Source organism: Schistocerca nitens, chromosome 4 (assembly GCF_023898315.1).
Source record: "Schistocerca nitens isolate TAMUIC-IGC-003100 chromosome 4, iqSchNite1.1, whole genome shotgun sequence".
NCBI classification, from domain to species: domain Eukaryota; kingdom Metazoa; phylum Arthropoda; class Insecta; order Orthoptera; family Acrididae; genus Schistocerca; species Schistocerca nitens.
The window spans coordinates 616,292,938-616,308,793 of NC_064617.1; the positions used below are offsets into that span (position 1 = coordinate 616,292,938).

The window sequence follows — 15,856 nt, forward strand, 5'->3', positions numbered from 1 at the left end:
ACACAACACAGTCTTGATAATCACCACTAATGCATGATGTACGAAACATTTAGGAGGAGCACGTTTGGCTAGCAAACATGAATTGAGTGATTTGCAAGGCAGTGTAATCTGCAAGAAGGAATGCATGAAATTCGCAAATGAATAAGACTGGTTCAAATACTATCGACAGAAATTTTATTTCTGTTGTCAACTAGTATTAATTAGTTGTGTGGGAGCAGGGGGATATTTCCCTTGCACCATACATCTACATACACGTTGCGTGTGATGTGGCCTAGTTTTGCGTACAAAGAACTATCTAGTTGTCAGTTTTTTGAGTGAACGAGAGAGATTAGTGTTAGATGCAGAGCAGTGCGGGCAGTTGTGTGTCGGACGTTGTATGTCGGACGTGGGTCGCCGACAGGAATTATGCGTGCTGCCATCTGTCGGCAGGTGAGGTAATGAAGCAGCTTGAATGGTGACAGAAATGATGAAAATAGTTATCTAAAGAGTAATAGCGACGACATTTGGCAGACACGTATTTCAGCGTTGACAGTTAGTTTGGGGTGTGTGCTTGCATGACACTGGAAGTCTGTTGACGGTGTAGAAGTAGACAAGACGGCAAGAATTTTCGGCGTTCTCGCGGAGAAGTAATAGAGAAGCAGCCATAAGTATTGAAGTGAGGGCGTTGATCGGCACTCTGGTTTCCCTTCAAAACGAATAAATCTTTCGCCTTTTACTAAAGATTTCCGTGGAGGGGAACATTAAATGAGTCTAGAAGGTATTTTTTGTAGTGCTCGGCTATTGCTGAGCCACAATCTCAAGTAAAACGTAATGTGAGTAGCAAGAGGTAGATTGTGTTGTGAGAATGAAGGGCGTGGATTAGCGGATCACGTTTGGCCTGAAATGGCGTGCAGTGTGTTAGACGATTGTGTAGAGAGAGTGAGAGAGGGGGGGACAGAGCTATTTATTGTCCTGCAAACTCTTGGTGAACCCTTTCCGTACCTCAGTTGTAGATGATTTGAGAATGTTTACTTGCACTGCAGTTGCACAACAGCATATAAGCTGATATTTGGAAGTGAATGATGAATGATTGTCTTTGTAATAAATACTGGTATGTGATAAGTAGATTTTGTTTTGAAAGCCAAAATAATTTTTACCGCAGAAGTTTGTGATTTGTAGGTATGATGTGAGTGAGATTTGGGCTGAAGATGGTGGTTAGTTGGGCAGGATGAGTATTTCAGTTGTTTTCAATAGAGTGGATATTAGTGGCACTGGCTTGTTGCCATAATGTGGCATTGGTTCTTTGTTCATAACAGTGTACTCAGTTTTGTAGAAGATTTAGGTGAGAAAGAGACAGTTGTTGAATATGACATAGATAGCTAGAAATGAATTGAGTAGCAATTTCCTGCTAGGTGTAGTTTGGGTATGATGTGTCTCAGTGAGAGATAAATCTTGAAATTGAAGGGTTGTTCCTTGCTACAGTCTTGGAAACTATGTATCTGGTGTTGACTCCAATGTTTTCAAGATTACTTGTGTACAAAATTGGCCAGACTTTGCAGTTTCTTCTTCAATAAATCAGTGGAAGGTGGTGCAGATAATGGTAAAAATGTTCAGTGCCTCCTGTGAGTTGTTGATGCTGCTTGTCTTTTAAGTAAAATTGATAGGGGCTCTTGATTGACCCAGCCATACACAGAGCTGGTGCATACTTGGCTTGAGAAGACTTTGGTCAGTAAATGATGAAATACCAACACAGTGGTCACAACAAAGCTCCTTTCCCTGCATTTTAGTTTCCCTCGGGTATAGAGTGACATGATATTGGCAGAGGATGTGCAGATAATCACTTTGATCAGGCTGTTCGTTTTTTTAATGCTCTTTTACCAGAATCCATTCATAGTGATTAGTGTGTTCTCTGTTGGAACACGATGAGAACATTGTGTGAAGTGCACAGAAGTAGCTATTTTAGTATGTATGAAAATGTGAGGTAACCACTGTTACTCCTAAATTTCTGTGGAATTAAGTTTTCTGTGTGTGTGTGTGTGTGTGTGTGTGTTTGAAAATCCCAGAGGTTCAAGTTGGTAGTTTATATGTTGCAAGCGAAAAAAGCTTTTTAGTAAACTGAGGCACTAGCATTAGTTGCCTGTTCACTGTGACAAGGAAGCTAGTATAAAAAGTAGCTTGTGGTTTTGTTTGCAAAGAAGTTTTCATGGGATGAAAGCACTGCTTGAGATTATTCTGAGATGATGGGGGGATTGCTAAACATCTAGCATTTTAGTAAGGAGCTTGTCGGACTATTTGTATAGTTGTAAAATTATTTGTTATTTGATGAGAAATTTCTTTATTCATAGCACATGGGCCATCATAGTTGAAGCATAAAGATTGGCATGGTATGCGTAGGTCTGCAAAATGTCCTGACAGTGATGTTCATAGGAACTTGTTGTATACTTTGATTCTTCATCTGTTTAACAGTAGACATAAGAAATGTATTAGTGGAGCAAGTAGCTGTGAAATTAGTAGTGTATGATTGATAGTATGGACGTGGCGCTTGAAGGAAGTGTTTGTTTAGCTGTGGGTGTTTTCATAATTGCCATGTGAGGAGAAGCAATACTCGTGATAGGCGACGAGAGGTACAGAGAGAAACACATTTATTGCGAGTATTGTATATCAGCAGCTCTTGGGCGGGTATCAAGTAAGACGCAAAGTGAAACGAAAGAGGAAGTATGCATGAAAGTGGCCAAATATCGACAAGAGTTCGCACTGTTAGGGTGAGGTGAATAAGCTAGTGCGGTGCGAAAATTTTCGAAGAGAGAGGCGGTTTTAAAGAAAGCACAAGAGTCCTATGAATGCCCTCTTGTGTGTTTCTCTTTCAGTGGCTATTTGGCATGTCTGCTTGCGCCATAGAAAGCTACTGTATGTGCCCCAGGCCCCCATCTAGCGGCCGGAGGTGCAAGCGGTGTTTACATACAGTCTCGCCTGAGGCAATGGTCTCTCATTTCGGAACGCAAGAAGCACTGGTAGCGCACAAAAATAGCCGAGTGAGATCATTGCGGCCAAGTAAGGGTAGAAGTAGGTTCTTTGCAGAATGTCCGAGCTTAAGAAATTCTTCGATAAGTAAATCGCGAAATGTGAAGAATGTGTCGTATTCTCGTAGGGCGTGTTGACGGTCTCGTGGCATAAGTAGCGAGCGGTGATAGCTTGCAAGCAAGATCATACTTCACAGGATCATTTCTGTAGTATGTCTTCAACTCTCTCTAGTTCAACGCTGGAGTAGACGTAACCACGATGATGAGTGGTAGCACTCTCCCTGAGCGTGAGGCTTGCGATCAAGATTCATCGCATCTTGGTTGTAATCGATGATCGTTCACCACATTCTGAGGGATGTGGGAAGGGAATAGCGCTTTCCGAGTGGTGGTTTTATTATATAGTTTAGAAGCATAAGTCATACTGTTGGTATCGGGACCCGCGTTGTTGCAGAAATGTCGCTACAGGTTGTGGAAAGACTTCGATTGCGACATGTCATGAAAGCCTCGTGGAAGTTTCTCGAGTGGCACGGGGGACGAGCCATTTGATTTGGCCTGCTCCAAGTGCTAGGCTTGGATGACAACGACGTACTTTTGAGTTACAAGAATGAGTGAGCAACACAAGAAGAGTGCAATTGATGACCATAAAAAGCTGACACACAACACAGTCTTGATAATCACCACTAATGCATGATGTACGAAACATTTAGGAGGAGCACGTTTGGCTAGCAAACATGAATTGAGTGATTTGCAAGGCAGTGTAATCTGCAAGAAGGAATGCATGAAATTCGCAAATGAATAAGACTGGTTCAAATACTATCGACAGAAATTTTATTTCTGTTGTCAACTAGTATTAATTAGTTGTGTGGGAGCAGGGGGATATTTCCCTTGCACCATACATCTACATACACGTTGCGTGTGATGTGGCCTAGTTTTGCGTACAAAGAACTATCTAGTTGTCAGTTTTTTGAGTGAACGAGAGAGATTAGTGTTAGATGCAGAGCAGTGCGGGCAGTTGTGTGTCGGACGTTGTATGTCGGACGTGGGTCGCCGACAGGAATTATGCGTGCTGCCATCTGTCGGCAGGTGAGGTAATGAAGCAGCTTGAATGGTGACAGAAATGATGAAAATAGTTATCTAAAGAGTAATAGCGACGACATTTGGCAGACACGTATTTCAGCGTTGACAGTTAGTTTGGGGTGTGTGCTTGCATGACACTGGAAGTCTGTTGACGGTGTAGAAGTAGACAAGACGGCAAGAATTTTCGGCGTTCTCGCGGAGAAGTAATAGAGAAGCAGCCATAAGTATTGAAGTGAGGGCGTTGATCGGCACTCTGGTTTCCCTTCAAAACGAATAAATCTTTCGCCTTTTACTAAAGATTTCCGTGGAGGGGAACATTAAATGAGTCTAGAAGGTATTTTTTGTAGTGCTCGGCTATTGCTGAGCCACAATCTCAAGTAAAACGTAATGTGAGTAGCAAGAGGTAGATTGTGTTGTGAGAATGAAGGGCGTGGATTAGCGGATCACGTTTGGCCTGAAATGGCGTGCAGTGTGTTAGACGATTGTGTAGAGAGAGTGAGAGAGGGGGGGACAGAGCTATTTATTGTCCTGCAAACTCTTGGTGAACCCTTTCCGTACCTCAGTTGTAGATGATTTGAGAATGTTTACTTGCACTGCAGTTGCACAACAGCATATAAGCTGATATTTGGAAGTGAATGATGAATGATTGTCTTTGTAATAAATACTGGTATGTGATAAGTAGATTTTGTTTTGAAAGCCAAAATAATTTTTACCGCAGAAGTTTGTGATTTGTAGGTATGATGTGAGTGAGATTTGGGCTGAAGATGGTGGTTAGTTGGGCAGGATGAGTATTTCAGTTGTTTTCAATAGAGTGGATATTAGTGGCACTGGCTTGTTGCCATAATGTGGCATTGGTTCTTTGTTCATAACAGTGTACTCAGTTTTGTAGAAGATTTAGGTGAGAAAGAGACAGTTGTTGAATATGACATAGATAGCTAGAAATGAATTGAGTAGCAATTTCCTGCTAGGTGTAGTTTGGGTATGATGTGTCTCAGTGAGAGATAAATCTTGAAATTGAAGGGTTGTTCCTTGCTACAGTCTTGGAAACTATGTATCTGGTGTTGACTCCAATGTTTTCAAGATTACTTGTGTACAAAATTGGCCAGACTTTGCAGTTTCTTCTTCAATAAATCAGTGGAAGGTGGTGCAGATAATGGTAAAAATGTTCAGTGCCTCCTGTGAGTTGTTGATGCTGCTTGTCTTTTAAGTAAAATTGATAGGGGCTCTTGATTGACCCAGCCATACACAGAGCTGGTGCATACTTGGCTTGAGAAGACTTTGGTCAGTAAATGATGAAATACCAACACAGTGGTCACAACAAAGCTCCTTTCCCTGCATTTTAGTTTCCCTCGGGTATAGAGTGACATGATATTGGCAGAGGATGTGCAGATAATCACTTTGATCAGGCTGTTCGTTTTTTTAATGCTCTTTTACCAGAATCCATTCATAGTGATTAGTGTGTTCTCTGTTGGAACACGATGAGAACATTGTGTGAAGTGCACAGAAGTAGCTATTTTAGTATGTATGAAAATGTGAGGTAACCACTGTTACTCCTAAATTTCTGTGGAATTAAGTTTTCTGTGTGTGTGTGTGTGTGTGTGTGTGTTTGAAAATCCCAGAGGTTCAAGTTGGTAGTTTATATGTTGCAAGCGAAAAAAGCTTTTTAGTAAACTGAGGCACTAGCATTAGTTGCCTGTTCACTGTGACAAGGAAGCTAGTATAAAAAGTAGCTTGTGGTTTTGTTTGCAAAGAAGTTTTCATGGGATGAAAGCACTGCTTGAGATTATTCTGAGATGATGGGGGGATTGCTAAACATCTAGCATTTTAGTAAGGAGCTTGTCGGACTATTTGTATAGTTGTAAAATTATTTGTTATTTGATGAGAAATTTCTTTATTCATAGCACATGGGCCATCATAGTTGAAGCATAAAGATTGGCATGGTATGCGTAGGTCTGCAAAATGTCCTGACAGTGATGTTCATAGGAACTTGTTGTATACTTTGATTCTTCATCTGTTTAACAGTAGACATAAGAAATGTATTAGTGGAGCAAGTAGCTGTGAAATTAGTAGTGTATGATTGATAGTATGGACGTGGCGCTTGAAGGAAGTGTTTGTTTAGCTGTGGGTGTTTTCATAATTGCCATGTGAGGAGAAGCAATACTCGTGATAGGCGACGAGAGGTACAGAGAGAAACACATTTATTGCGAGTATTGTATATCAGCAGCTCTTGGGCGGGTATCAAGTAAGACGCAAAGTGAAACGAAAGAGGAAGTATGCATGAAAGTGGCCAAATATCGACAAGAGTTCGCACTGTTAGGGTGAGGTGAATAAGCTAGTGCGGTGCGAAAATTTTCGAAGAGAGAGGCGGTTTTAAAGAAAGCACAAGAGTCCTATGAATGCCCTCTTGTGTGTTTCTCTTTCAGTGGCTATTTGGCATGTCTGCTTGCGCCATAGAAAGCTACTGTATGTGCCCCAGGCCCCCATCTAGCGGCCGGAGGTGCAAGCGGTGTTTACATACAGTCTCGCCTGAGGCAATGGTCTCTCATTTCGGAACGCAAGAAGCACTGGTAGCGCACAAAAATAGCCGAGTGAGATCATTGCGGCCAAGTAAGGGTAGAAGTAGGTTCTTTGCAGAATGTCCGAGCTTAAGAAATTCTTCGATAAGTAAATCGCGAAATGTGAAGAATGTGTCGTATTCTCGTAGGGCGTGTTGACGGTCTCGTGGCATAAGTAGCGAGCGGTGATAGCTTGCAAGCAAGATCATACTTCACAGGATCATTTCTGTAGTATGTCTTCAACTCTCTCTAGTTCAACGCTGGAGTAGACGTAACCACGATGATGAGTGGTAGCACTCTCCCTGAGCGTGAGGCTTGCGATCAAGATTCATCGCATCTTGGTTGTAATCGATGATCGTTCACCACATTCTGAGGGATGTGGGAAGGGAATAGCGCTTTCCGAGTGGTGGTTTTATTATATAGTTTAGAAGCATAAGTCATACTGTTGGTATCGGGACCCGCGTTGTTGCAGAAATGTCGCTACAGGTTGTGGAAAGACTTCGATTGCGACATGTCATGAAAGCCTCGTGGAAGTTTCTCGAGTGGCACGGGGGACGAGCCATTTGATTTGGCCTGCTCCAAGTGCTAGGCTTGGATGACAACGACGTACTTTTGAGTTACAAGAATGAGTGAGCAACACAAGAAGAGTGCAATTGATGACCATAAAAAGCTGACACACAACACAGTCTTGATAATCACCACTAATGCATGATGTACGAAACATTTAGGAGGAGCACGTTTGGCTAGCAAACATGAATTGAGTGATTTGCAAGGCAGTGTAATCTGCAAGAAGGAATGCATGAAATTCGCAAATGAATAAGACTGGTTCAAATACTATCGACAGAAATTTTATTTCTGTTGTCAACTAGTATTAATTAGTTGTGTGGGAGCAGGGGGATATTTCCCTTGCACCATACATCTACATACACGTTGCGTGTGATGTGGCCTAGTTTTGCGTACAAAGAACTATCTAGTTGTCAGTTTTTTGAGTGAACGAGAGAGATTAGTGTTAGATGCAGAGCAGTGCGGGCAGTTGTGTGTCGGACGTTGTATGTCGGACGTGGGTCGCCGACAGGAATTATGCGTGCTGCCATCTGTCGGCAGGTGAGGTAATGAAGCAGCTTGAATGGTGACAGAAATGATGAAAATAGTTATCTAAAGAGTAATAGCGACGACATTTGGCAGACACGTATTTCAGCGTTGACAGTTAGTTTGGGGTGTGTGCTTGCATGACACTGGAAGTCTGTTGACGGTGTAGAAGTAGACAAGACGGCAAGAATTTTCGGCGTTCTCGCGGAGAAGTAATAGAGAAGCAGCCATAAGTATTGAAGTGAGGGCGTTGATCGGCACTCTGGTTTCCCTTCAAAACGAATAAATCTTTCGCCTTTTACTAAAGATTTCCGTGGAGGGGAACATTAAATGAGTCTAGAAGGTATTTTTTGTAGTGCTCGGCTATTGCTGAGCCACAATCTCAAGTAAAACGTAATGTGAGTAGCAAGAGGTAGATTGTGTTGTGAGAATGAAGGGCGTGGATTAGCGGATCACGTTTGGCCTGAAATGGCGTGCAGTGTGTTAGACGATTGTGTAGAGAGAGTGAGAGAGGGGGGGACAGAGCTATTTATTGTCCTGCAAACTCTTGGTGAACCCTTTCCGTACCTCAGTTGTAGATGATTTGAGAATGTTTACTTGCACTGCAGTTGCACAACAGCATATAAGCTGATATTTGGAAGTGAATGATGAATGATTGTCTTTGTAATAAATACTGGTATGTGATAAGTAGATTTTGTTTTGAAAGCCAAAATAATTTTTACCGCAGAAGTTTGTGATTTGTAGGTATGATGTGAGTGAGATTTGGGCTGAAGATGGTGGTTAGTTGGGCAGGATGAGTATTTCAGTTGTTTTCAATAGAGTGGATATTAGTGGCACTGGCTTGTTGCCATAATGTGGCATTGGTTCTTTGTTCATAACAGTGTACTCAGTTTTGTAGAAGATTTAGGTGAGAAAGAGACAGTTGTTGAATATGACATAGATAGCTAGAAATGAATTGAGTAGCAATTTCCTGCTAGGTGTAGTTTGGGTATGATGTGTCTCAGTGAGAGATAAATCTTGAAATTGAAGGGTTGTTCCTTGCTACAGTCTTGGAAACTATGTATCTGGTGTTGACTCCAATGTTTTCAAGATTACTTGTGTACAAAATTGGCCAGACTTTGCAGTTTCTTCTTCAATAAATCAGTGGAAGGTGGTGCAGATAATGGTAAAAATGTTCAGTGCCTCCTGTGAGTTGTTGATGCTGCTTGTCTTTTAAGTAAAATTGATAGGGGCTCTTGATTGACCCAGCCATACACAGAGCTGGTGCATACTTGGCTTGAGAAGACTTTGGTCAGTAAATGATGAAATACCAACACAGTGGTCACAACAAAGCTCCTTTCCCTGCATTTTAGTTTCCCTCGGGTATAGAGTGACATGATATTGGCAGAGGATGTGCAGATAATCACTTTGATCAGGCTGTTCGTTTTTTTAATGCTCTTTTACCAGAATCCATTCATAGTGATTAGTGTGTTCTCTGTTGGAACACGATGAGAACATTGTGTGAAGTGCACAGAAGTAGCTATTTTAGTATGTATGAAAATGTGAGGTAACCACTGTTACTCCTAAATTTCTGTGGAATTAAGTTTTCTGTGTGTGTGTGTGTGTGTGTGTGTGTGTTTGAAAATCCCAGAGGTTCAAGTTGGTAGTTTATATGTTGCAAGCGAAAAAAGCTTTTTAGTAAACTGAGGCACTAGCATTAGTTGCCTGTTCACTGTGACAAGGAAGCTAGTATAAAAAGTAGCTTGTGGTTTTGTTTGCAAAGAAGTTTTCATGGGATGAAAGCACTGCTTGAGATTATTCTGAGATGATGGGGGGATTGCTAAACATCTAGCATTTTAGTAAGGAGCTTGTCGGACTATTTGTATAGTTGTAAAATTATTTGTTATTTGATGAGAAATTTCTTTATTCATAGCACATGGGCCATCATAGTTGAAGCATAAAGATTGGCATGGTATGCGTAGGTCTGCAAAATGTCCTGACAGTGATGTTCATAGGAACTTGTTGTATACTTTGATTCTTCATCTGTTTAACAGTAGACATAAGAAATGTATTAGTGGAGCAAGTAGCTGTGAAATTAGTAGTGTATGATTGATAGTATGGACGTGGCGCTTGAAGGAAGTGTTTGTTTAGCTGTGGGTGTTTTCATAATTGCCATGTGAGGAGAAGCAATACTCGTGATAGGCGACGAGAGGTACAGAGAGAAACACATTTATTGCGAGTATTGTATATCAGCAGCTCTTGGGCGGGTATCAAGTAAGACGCAAAGTGAAACGAAAGAGGAAGTATGCATGAAAGTGGCCAAATATCGACAAGAGTTCGCACTGTTAGGGTGAGGTGAATAAGCTAGTGCGGTGCGAAAATTTTCGAAGAGAGAGGCGGTTTTAAAGAAAGCACAAGAGTCCTATGAATGCCCTCTTGTGTGTTTCTCTTTCAGTGGCTATTTGGCATGTCTGCTTGCGCCATAGAAAGCTACTGTATGTGCCCCAGGCCCCCATCTAGCGGCCGGAGGTGCAAGCGGTGTTTACATACAGTCTCGCCTGAGGCAATGGTCTCTCATTTCGGAACGCAAGAAGCACTGGTAGCGCACAAAAATAGCCGAGTGAGATCATTGCGGCCAAGTAAGGGTAGAAGTAGGTTCTTTGCAGAATGTCCGAGCTTAAGAAATTCTTCGATAAGTAAATCGCGAAATGTGAAGAATGTGTCGTATTCTCGTAGGGCGTGTTGACGGTCTCGTGGCATAAGTAGCGAGCGGTGATAGCTTGCAAGCAAGATCATACTTCACAGGATCATTTCTGTAGTATGTCTTCAACTCTCTCTAGTTCAACGCTGGAGTAGACGTAACCACGATGATGAGTGGTAGCACTCTCCCTGAGCGTGAGGCTTGCGATCAAGATTCATCGCATCTTGGTTGTAATCGATGATCGTTCACCACATTCTGAGGGATGTGGGAAGGGAATAGCGCTTTCCGAGTGGTGGTTTTATTATATAGTTTAGAAGCATAAGTCATACTGTTGGTATCGGGACCCGCGTTGTTGCAGAAATGTCGCTACAGGTTGTGGAAAGACTTCGATTGCGACATGTCATGAAAGCCTCGTGGAAGTTTCTCGAGTGGCACGGGGGACGAGCCATTTGATTTGGCCTGCTCCAAGTGCTAGGCTTGGATGACAACGACGTACTTTTGAGTTACAAGAATGAGTGAGCAACACAAGAAGAGTGCAATTGATGACCATAAAAAGCTGACACACAACACAGTCTTGATAATCACCACTAATGCATGATGTACGAAACATTTAGGAGGAGCACGTTTGGCTAGCAAACATGAATTGAGTGATTTGCAAGGCAGTGTAATCTGCAAGAAGGAATGCATGAAATTCGCAAATGAATAAGACTGGTTCAAATACTATCGACAGAAATTTTATTTCTGTTGTCAACTAGTATTAATTAGTTGTGTGGGAGCAGGGGGATATTTCCCTTGCACCATACATCTACATACACGTTGCGTGTGATGTGGCCTAGTTTTGCGTACAAAGAACTATCTAGTTGTCAGTTTTTTGAGTGAACGAGAGAGATTAGTGTTAGATGCAGAGCAGTGCGGGCAGTTGTGTGTCGGACGTTGTATGTCGGACGTGGGTCGCCGACAGGAATTATGCGTGCTGCCATCTGTCGGCAGGTGAGGTAATGAAGCAGCTTGAATGGTGACAGAAATGATGAAAATAGTTATCTAAAGAGTAATAGCGACGACATTTGGCAGACACGTATTTCAGCGTTGACAGTTAGTTTGGGGTGTGTGCTTGCATGACACTGGAAGTCTGTTGACGGTGTAGAAGTAGACAAGACGGCAAGAATTTTCGGCGTTCTCGCGGAGAAGTAATAGAGAAGCAGCCATAAGTATTGAAGTGAGGGCGTTGATCGGCACTCTGGTTTCCCTTCAAAACGAATAAATCTTTCGCCTTTTACTAAAGATTTCCGTGGAGGGGAACATTAAATGAGTCTAGAAGGTATTTTTTGTAGTGCTCGGCTATTGCTGAGCCACAATCTCAAGTAAAACGTAATGTGAGTAGCAAGAGGTAGATTGTGTTGTGAGAATGAAGGGCGTGGATTAGCGGATCACGTTTGGCCTGAAATGGCGTGCAGTGTGTTAGACGATTGTGTAGAGAGAGTGAGAGAGGGGGGGACAGAGCTATTTATTGTCCTGCAAACTCTTGGTGAACCCTTTCCGTACCTCAGTTGTAGATGATTTGAGAATGTTTACTTGCACTGCAGTTGCACAACAGCATATAAGCTGATATTTGGAAGTGAATGATGAATGATTGTCTTTGTAATAAATACTGGTATGTGATAAGTAGATTTTGTTTTGAAAGCCAAAATAATTTTTACCGCAGAAGTTTGTGATTTGTAGGTATGATGTGAGTGAGATTTGGGCTGAAGATGGTGGTTAGTTGGGCAGGATGAGTATTTCAGTTGTTTTCAATAGAGTGGATATTAGTGGCACTGGCTTGTTGCCATAATGTGGCATTGGTTCTTTGTTCATAACAGTGTACTCAGTTTTGTAGAAGATTTAGGTGAGAAAGAGACAGTTGTTGAATATGACATAGATAGCTAGAAATGAATTGAGTAGCAATTTCCTGCTAGGTGTAGTTTGGGTATGATGTGTCTCAGTGAGAGATAAATCTTGAAATTGAAGGGTTGTTCCTTGCTACAGTCTTGGAAACTATGTATCTGGTGTTGACTCCAATGTTTTCAAGATTACTTGTGTACAAAATTGGCCAGACTTTGCAGTTTATTCTTCAATAAATCAGTGGAAGGTGGTGCAGATAATGGTAAAAATGTTCAGTGCCTCCTGTGAGTTGTTGATGCTGCTTGTCTTTTAAGTAAAATTGATAGGGGCTCTTGATTGACCCAGCCATACACAGAGCTGGTGCATACTTGGCTTGAGAAGACTTTGGTCAGTAAATGATGAAATACCAACACAGTGGTCACAACAAAGCTCCTTTCCCTGCATTTTAGTTTCCCTCGGGTATAGAGTGACATGATATTGGCAGAGGATGTGCAGATAATCACTTTGATCAGGCTGTTCGTTTTTTTAATGCTCTTTTACCAGAATCCATTCATAGTGATTAGTGTGTTCTCTGTTGGAACACGATGAGAACATTGTGTGAAGTGCACAGAAGTAGCTATTTTAGTATGTATGAAAATGTGAGGTAACCACTGTTACTCCTAAATTTCTGTGGAATTAAGTTTTCTGTGTGTGTGTGTGTGTGTGTGTGTTTGAAAATCCCAGAGGTTCAAGTTGGTAGTTTATATGTTGCAAGCGAAAAAAGCTTTTTAGTAAACTGAGGCACTAGCATTAGTTGCCTGTTCACTGTGACAAGGAAGCTAGTATAAAAAGTAGCTTGTGGTTTTGTTTGCAAAGAAGTTTTCATGGGATGAAAGCACTGCTTGAGATTATTCTGAGATGATGGGGGGATTGCTAAACATCTAGCATTTTAGTAAGGAGCTTGTCGGACTATTTGTATAGTTGTAAAATTATTTGTTATTTGATGAGAAATTTCTTTATTCATAGCACATGGGCCATCATAGTTGAAGCATAAAGATTGGCATGGTATGCGTAGGTCTGCAAAATGTCCTGACAGTGATGTTCATAGGAACTTGTTGTATACTTTGATTCTTCATCTGTTTAACAGTAGACATAAGAAATGTATTAGTGGAGCAAGTAGCTGTGAAATTAGTAGTGTATGATTGATAGTATGGACGTGGCGCTTGAAGGAAGTGTTTGTTTAGCTGTGGGTGTTTTCATAATTGCCATGTGAGGAGAAGCAATACTCGTGATAGGCGACGAGAGGTACAGAGAGAAACACATTTATTGCGAGTATTGTATATCAGCAGCTCTTGGGCGGGTATCAAGTAAGACGCAAAGTGAAACGAAAGAGGAAGTATGCATGAAAGTGGCCAAATATCGACAAGAGTTCGCACTGTTAGGGTGAGGTGAATAAGCTAGTGCGGTGCGAAAATTTTCGAAGAGAGAGGCGGTTTTAAAGAAAGCACAAGAGTCCTATGAATGCCCTCTTGTGTGTTTCTCTTTCAGTGGCTATTTGGCATGTCTGCTTGCGCCATAGAAAGCTACTGTATGTGCCCCAGGCCCCCATCTAGCGGCCGGAGGTGCAAGCGGTGTTTACATACAGTCTCGCCTGAGGCAATGGTCTCTCATTTCGGAACGCAAGAAGCACTGGTAGCGCACAAAAATAGCCGAGTGAGATCATTGCGGCCAAGTAAGGGTAGAAGTAGGTTCTTTGCAGAATGTCCGAGCTTAAGAAATTCTTCGATAAGTAAATCGCGAAATGTGAAGAATGTGTCGTATTCTCGTAGGGCGTGTTGACGGTCTCGTGGCATAAGTAGCGAGCGGTGATAGCTTGCAAGCAAGATCATACTTCACAGGATCATTTCTGTAGTATGTCTTCAACTCTCTCTAGTTCAACGCTGGAGTAGACGTAACCACGATGATGAGTGGTAGCACTCTCCCTGAGCGTGAGGCTTGCGATCAAGATTCATCGCATCTTGGTTGTAATCGATGATCGTTCACCACATTCTGAGGGATGTGGGAAGGGAATAGCGCTTTCCGAGTGGTGGTTTTATTATATAGTTTAGAAGCATAAGTCATACTGTTGGTATCGGGACCCGCGTTGTTGCAGAAATGTCGCTACAGGTTGTGGAAAGACTTCGATTGCGACATGTCATGAAAGCCTCGTGGAAGTTTCTCGAGTGGCACGGGGGACGAGCCATTTGATTTGGCCTGCTCCAAGTGCTAGGCTTGGATGACAACGACGTACTTTTGAGTTACAAGAATGAGTGAGCAACACAAGAAGAGTGCAATTGATGACCATAAAAAGCTGACACACAACACAGTCTTGATAATCACCACTAATGCATGATGTACGAAACATTTAGGAGGAGCACGTTTGGCTAGCAAACATGAATTGAGTGATTTGCAAGGCAGTGTAATCTGCAAGAAGGAATGCATGAAATTCGCAAATGAATAAGACTGGTTCAAATACTATCGACAGAAATTTTATTTCTGTTGTCAACTAGTATTAATTAGTTGTGTGGGAGCAGGGGGATATTTCCCTTGCACCATACATCTACATACACGTTGCGTGTGATGTGGCCTAGTTTTGCGTACAAAGAACTATCTAGTTGTCAGTTTTTTGAGTGAACGAGAGAGATTAGTGTTAGATGCAGAGCAGTGCGGGCAGTTGTGTGTCGGACGTTGTATGTCGGACGTGGGTCGCCGACAGGAATTATGCGTGCTGCCATCTGTCGGCAGGTGAGGTAATGAAGCAGCTTGAATGGTGACAGAAATGATGAAAATAGTTATCTAAAGAGTAATAGCGACGACATTTGGCAGACACGTATTTCAGCGTTGACAGTTAGTTTGGGGTGTGTGCTTGCATGACACTGGAAGTCTGTTGACGGTGTAGAAGTAGACAAGACGGCAAGAATTTTCGGCGTTCTCGCGGAGAAGTAATAGAGAAGCAGCCATAAGTATTGAAGTGAGGGCGTTGATCGGCACTCTGGTTTCCCTTCAAAACGAATAAATCTTTCGCCTTTTACTAAAGATTTCCGTGGAGGGGAACATTAAATGAGTCTAGAAGGTATTTTTTGTAGTGCTCGGCTATTGCTGAGCCACAATCTCAAGTAAAACGTAATGTGAGTAGCAAGAGGTAGATTGTGTTGTGAGAATGAAGGGCGTGGATTAGCGGATCACGTTTGGCCTGAAATGGCGTGCAGTGTGTTAGACGATTGTGTAGAGAGAGTGAGAGAGGGGGGGACAGAGCTATTTATTGTCCTGCAAACTCTTGGTGAACCCTTTCCGTACCTCAGTTGTAGATGATTTGAGAATGTTTACTTGCACTGCAGTTGCACAACAGCATATAAGCTGATATTTGGAAGTGAATGATGAATGATTGTCTTTGTAATAAATACTGGTATGTGATAAGTAGATTTTGTTTTGAAAGCCAAAATAATTTTTACCGCAGAAGTTTGTGATTTGTAGGTATGATGTGAGTGAGATTTGGGCTGAAGATGGTGGTTAGTTGGGCAGGATGAGTATTTCAGTTGTTTTCAATAGAGTGGATATTA

General features: G+C 42.0%; 9 non-coding genes across 9 annotated transcripts; all 9 read left to right on the top strand.

Moving 5' to 3' along the window:
* Positions 1-671: 671 nt before the first annotated feature.
* Positions 672-790, top strand: LOC126254605 (U5 spliceosomal RNA). Its single transcript, XR_007546267.1, has one exon. It is a non-coding gene; the product is annotated as a U5 spliceosomal RNA (small nuclear RNA).
* A 2,389-nt stretch (positions 791-3,179) lies between these two features.
* Positions 3,180-3,386, top strand: LOC126254411 (small nucleolar RNA U3). The gene has a single exon (XR_007546102.1). It is a non-coding gene; the product is annotated as a small nucleolar RNA U3 (small nucleolar RNA).
* Positions 3,387-4,324: 938 nt separating this feature from the next.
* Positions 4,325-4,443, top strand: LOC126254606 (U5 spliceosomal RNA). The gene has a single exon (XR_007546268.1). It is a non-coding gene; the product is annotated as a U5 spliceosomal RNA (small nuclear RNA).
* Positions 4,444-6,832: 2,389 nt separating this feature from the next.
* On the top strand, positions 6,833-7,039 carry LOC126254412 (small nucleolar RNA U3). The gene has a single exon (XR_007546103.1). It is a non-coding gene; the product is annotated as a small nucleolar RNA U3 (small nucleolar RNA).
* A 938-nt stretch (positions 7,040-7,977) lies between these two features.
* LOC126254607 (U5 spliceosomal RNA) lies at positions 7,978-8,096 on the top strand. Its single transcript, XR_007546269.1, has one exon. It is a non-coding gene; the product is annotated as a U5 spliceosomal RNA (small nuclear RNA).
* Positions 8,097-10,487: 2,391 nt separating this feature from the next.
* LOC126254413 (small nucleolar RNA U3) lies at positions 10,488-10,694 on the top strand. The gene has a single exon (XR_007546104.1). It is a non-coding gene; the product is annotated as a small nucleolar RNA U3 (small nucleolar RNA).
* A 938-nt stretch (positions 10,695-11,632) lies between these two features.
* LOC126254608 (U5 spliceosomal RNA) lies at positions 11,633-11,751 on the top strand. Its single transcript, XR_007546270.1, has one exon. It is a non-coding gene; the product is annotated as a U5 spliceosomal RNA (small nuclear RNA).
* Positions 11,752-14,138: 2,387 nt separating this feature from the next.
* Positions 14,139-14,345, top strand: LOC126254414 (small nucleolar RNA U3). The gene has a single exon (XR_007546105.1). It is a non-coding gene; the product is annotated as a small nucleolar RNA U3 (small nucleolar RNA).
* A 938-nt stretch (positions 14,346-15,283) lies between these two features.
* Positions 15,284-15,402, top strand: LOC126254609 (U5 spliceosomal RNA). Its single transcript, XR_007546271.1, has one exon. It is a non-coding gene; the product is annotated as a U5 spliceosomal RNA (small nuclear RNA).
* Positions 15,403-15,856: the final 454 nt, after the last annotated feature.